Source organism: Elephantulus edwardii, unplaced genomic scaffold (genome assembly GCF_000299155.1).
Source record: "Elephantulus edwardii isolate Elephantulus edwardi_28Jun2011 unplaced genomic scaffold, EleEdw1.0 scaffold00081, whole genome shotgun sequence".
NCBI classification, from domain to species: Eukaryota; Metazoa; Chordata; class Mammalia; order Macroscelidea; family Macroscelididae; genus Elephantulus; species Elephantulus edwardii.
The window spans coordinates 14,340,842-14,346,172 of NW_006399831.1; the positions used below are offsets into that span (position 1 = coordinate 14,340,842).

General features: G+C 43.1%; 1 pseudogene; it reads left to right on the top strand.

Moving 5' to 3' along the window:
• Positions 1-2,754: 2,754 nt before the first annotated feature.
• On the top strand, positions 2,755-4,858 carry LOC102876876 (annotated as a pseudogene).
• The last annotated feature ends 473 nt before the right edge of the window (positions 4,859-5,331 follow it).

Consider the following 5,331-nt stretch of genomic DNA (forward strand, 5'->3'; position numbering starts at 1 on the left):
ACTCTGGAGAGGTCCCTGACAGCAGATTTTCCCAGTACAAATTGTCTTTTGATTTCTTGACTGCTGGTGCAAAAAAGTGATGATTGTGGAGTCAAGAATGCCGTAATTGTTAACAGCCTCAATCTCTTCTAATGTAGCATGACTTAGAATGAGAAATGATTGTAAACATTCACTGAAAATTAGAACATGTGATGTATGAAGTATGGTTCTAGGAAAACAGGAAACTATAAAAAATGAGTTTGAACAAATAAAGATTAGTACATCATGCTTAGAAAAACTGAGCATCAATTAAGGAAAAGGTGACCCCCAATGAGATGGGCTGAGACAGTGAATGCAGCAATGAGGATGGTGCAGTATCTGGACCTGGTAAGGTTTAGTTATGCCATATGTAGGGTTATGTTGGGAACAAATTTTATGGTAATTAACAACAATAGAGATGGTTTCAATTTAATTTACTGCCTTGCCAGTTCCTTTTTACTACAGTGCACAGTTCTTGTGTCTTGTATGTTTGGATCTAGGAGTCTTTGTTTTGCAAAGCTGGTTTTACTGATGTCCTTGACGGGCTATTCCTTGGAAAGGGATATCATGCTTGAAAATATAAAGAGTTAGTGGAAGAGAGGAATACCCTCAACAAGATAGACTGACAGGGCAACTGCAGCTCAAGAATATCGGAGATGGTGAGGATGGCACAGGATAGGACAGGATTCACATCTTCTATTCGTAGGGTTGCTCTGAGTCATACTTGACTCATAGACACATAACATCATCATGAATAACAGTATCAACAAGCATGCACTTCCTTGCTTACTAGACAATAGGTTCTTAATTGTGATGACACTGAGAAGAATTGGAATTCTAGAGTTCTTAATTGTGCGCATGTGGAACCTATACCTGGACCAGCCTGCTGTGTGAACAGAGCAGGGGAACACGGAATGATTTAAAATTGAGAAGTAAATGGGTCAGGGTTGTAGCCTCTCTCCATACCTATTCAATCTGTATGTTGAGCAAATTATCAGAGAAGCTGGACTCTATGAAGATGAGTGTGGCATCAGGATTGGAGGGAGACTTTCAATAACCTGCGTTATGCAGATGACACAATCTTGCTTGCTGAAAGTAAGATTTAAAGCACTTGTTGCAGAAGATCAAGAAATGCAGTCTTCCATATGGATTGTATTTCAGTAATTCTTACCACTGGACTTACAGGCAGTGTCATGATGGATGAAGAGGAGACTGGAACTCTCAACAGCTTCATCCTGCTTGGATCCACAATCAACACCCTTAGTACCATAAGTCAGGAAATATGGAGACACATTGCACTGGGAAAGTCTGCAGTTAAGGACCTCTCTAAATTATTGAGGAGTAATGATGCCAGTTTGAGGACTAAGTGCTTCTGATTCAGGCTATCGTCTTTCTGATTGCTTGCTATATGCATCTGAGAAATGAATAAGAATGCCAAAAGAAGAACTGATGCCTTTGAGTTGTGGTGTTGGAGAAGAGCACTGAACATCCCATGGAAGACCAAGAGAACAAGCAGATATGTCTTGGAGAGAGTGCAGTTGGAATGCTCTTTGGGGGCAAGAATGATGAGGCTTTGCCTCATATTCTTTGGACATGTTGTTAGGAGGGGCTATTCCTTGGAGAAAGACATGATGCTAGGAAAGGTGAAGGGTCAATGAAGGAGAGAAAGACCCTCAACCAGATGTATTGACACAGGGACTGCTACGATGGTCTCTCGTGCCAGGAAGTGTGAGAGTGGCACAGGATAGAACAGATCTTTTGTTCATAGAGTCCCTATGACTTGTATTCGATCAGCTTTTGACAACAATAACAACAAAACCTTGTGATGATCTTATGGATAACAGATGGTGATTTGTTCCACTTCATCTCCATGATCTGGTATATGTTTCATTATTGAAGACTATTATTCAGTATATAGAGTCTATCTGTTTTTGATGGTAAAATGTTAATCTATTTTACTGAGGGTTTCTCTCTTTTTGTTGAATTTGTGGACACAGAACCATCTTGGGAATGATCAGACACCAATGGTGATGAAAAAATAAGGCCAAGCTGCTTTGAAGACATTAGGGGGAAAAAAGAGGCCCCAGGAATTTATGGAATACTAGTTGGTTTGCTTCAACAAGGAGATGCAAACCTAGATGTGCTCACCAACCTATGCCAGGAAATTTGGAAGACAGCTACTTAGCCAGTGGACTTGAAGAGACCTGGATTTGTTTCCATTATAAAAAAAGGTATTTAACTTAATGTGAAAATTATCAAACAATATTATTGGTATCACATGCAAGTAAAATCTTTCATAAAAAAATGGCTAGATGTAGCCAGAAGCTGACGAATGCCAGGCTGAGAAGTATAAGAAGCAATGTGAAGAGCTGGGTTCCTTCACAGAGAACATGATCATTTTTAGGTGTCCCAACAGAAACTCTCAATAAATATTTGTACATTTCACCACTCCCCCCCCCCAAAAAATGGCCAAAATACCAGAGATCCTGTATAGATTTAGAAGAGGGCTATAGCGCTAGGTATATCATTGCTATTGTCAGATGGATTTAGGGCAAAAGCATAGAGTACCAGAGAGATGTTTACTCGTGTTTTGTTGAGTAAACAAAGACATGCTACTGTGTGGATCATAACAACATGGCTAACATTGAGAATAGGGGGAATCCCAAACACTTAATTGTGCTTATGGGAAACCTATTCTTAGAACAAGAAGCTGTTTTCTGAACAGTGGAAGGGGAAATGGTATGGCTTAACATCAAGAAAGGTATGTGTCAGAGTTCTATCATTTCTCTCTACCTGTTCAATCTCTATGCTGAGCAAATCATTAGAGAAGAGCTGTATCCTTTATATCTGTTCGATACGTGTGTTGAACAAGTCATGCAAGAAGATGAACTTCATGAAGAAGAATGTGGCATCAGGATTGGAGGAAAAGTCATTAAGAACCTGCCTTATGCAGATGACACAACTTTGTTTGGTAAAAGTGAGGAGAACTTGAAACACTTGCTGCAGAAGATCCAAGACTAGCCTTTAGTATGGATTATATCTCAACATCAAGAAAACAAAAATCCTCACCACTGGTCAATAGGAAGCACCATAAAAGATGAGAAAAGATAGAAATTGTCACTGATTTCATTTTACTTGGATCCACAATCAATAGTCTTTGTATAAGCCATCAAGAAAACAAAAGACTGTGTATAGAGAAAGTCTGCAGTCAAAGACATCTCTAAAGTGCTGAAGAACAAGGATATTAGTTTAAAGACTAAGGTATGCCTGATTCAACTCATGGTCTTCTCAATTATTTGCAATAAATCTGAGAGTTGAACATTTGAGAGTTGAGAATAAACAGGACAGAATTGATACCTTTGAATTATGATGATGGAGAAGAGTGCTAAGAAAACAGACAAATATGTCTTGGGAAGGTTATAGCCAAGGTACTTAGAGGGAAGGGTGATGAAACTTTGTCTAATATACTCTGGGATGTTTTTAGGAGGTGCCGGTTCTTGAAAAAGGACATAATGTTAGGAAAAGCAGAGGGTCAGTGAGAAGAGAAAGACTTTAATGAGATGGCTTAACACTGACTGTTAAGCTCTCGAGTGAGCTCAAGTGTACAGAGGTAATGCAAATGGCAAAGGACTGGGCAGGATTAAGATATATAGTTCAAAGGGTTACTTGACTCATAATCAACTTGACAGTACCTAACAAAAATAACACATCACAAAATGAAGTTTACATCAGAAAATAAAAATAGGCCTTTAAAAACAGACTGCTCCTGAGGTCCCAGGCTTCCCAGAGCCCAGCTCCCCCAACTCCCACCCGTCCCTCTCTGCTAACTCCCCTCCCTCTTTCCTTGCTTTCCTTCTGAGACCCAAACACCCGCGCTTTCTGCACGAACTCCAAGCCTTAGATTTCCCTTCTCCCCAGCTGTTCGAGGGTCTCCACCAGCCCCACCCCCTGCTCCTCTCTCCCCTCCTCAGAGCACCAATTTTGCAGGGGGCTCTGGAGAAGGCCCAGGGAACCCTGACCACGCCCAACTGGCGCGATTCCGATTACCACCCTGGGCATCAGCTGTTCTAGCACATCATCTCGCCCCCCACTCCCTACCAGGTGATCTCGTTGACCTTCCCGAAGTTTGACCTGGAGCCAGACACTTACTGCTGCTTTGACTCGGTCAGTGTATTCAACGGAGCCCTGAGCGAGGACTCCAAGAAGCTGAGGAAGTTCTCCGGGGACACAGTCCCAGGCCTCCTACAGGACCCTGCCTCGAGGTGCCACAGAAACAGGGCCAGTCCACTGCTCCAGAGGAGATGAAAACCCTGGCCCTCCACCCAGCCCCAAGCCAGCTGGGCCCAAAGTCAAGCCCCCCACCAAGACCCAAGTCCCACCAGCAAAAACCAAAAGGCTCACCTGAGGCAGAGACCAGGGTGGATCCTGACACACCTGCCACCCCCGTCCTAAGCAGTGCCGATCAGGCATCTTGCAGAGCAACTTCTGTGCCAGCAACCTGGTGGTGACAGGAACAATAAAGTCCATGGTGTGGGGCCCAGGTGAGGGCCTCACTGTCACTGTCAGTCTCCTTGGTGCTTATAAAACTGGAAATCTAGAGCTGCCCTCTCCACCCACTGAGAGCATCCTGAAGTTTTATGTGCCCTGCAAGCAGTACCACCTGATGAAGAAAGGAGCCAGTTATCTATTTATGGGTCAGATGGAAGAGAATAAAGGTCAAGTTCTTCCTCCACAGAGTTTTGTGGTTCTTTACAGGCCCAACCAGGACCAGATCCTCACCAACCTAAGCAAGAAAAGGTGCCCCTCCCAGCCCATGAGGGCTGCAAGGTCCTGGGCCTGAGACTTAAGTCAGCCTTAGGCTTCTGGCCCTTGGCCCTCTTTCTCATCCAAATAAATGTTTCTCGACTAAAAAAAAGAAACAATAGACTGCTCCTTTATTAACATGGTTTCTGAACCGTAAAATTAAATATTGTTGTTATTATGTGCCATCGAGTCGCCTGAGACCCATAGCGACCCTATGTATTCTATGCAGCTCTGAAGCCTGCCTTGTCTCTAGCCAGACTCACTAATTCTGATACACCATCACACATTGCCCCAGTTACTGTATCAACCCGTCACATCTGATGTCTCCCACACTCCTGCATTGTCTCTCCACCCTTCCATGCATGTTATCCTTCTCCAAGGACTGGTCTCTCCAGGCCACGTACACAAAGTATGTGAGACAGAGCTCCTAAATCCTAGCCTTCAAGGAGAATCTTAGTTTCAGTCTCTCAAGGATAGACCTATTTGTTTTCTTGGCAGTTCATGGTATGT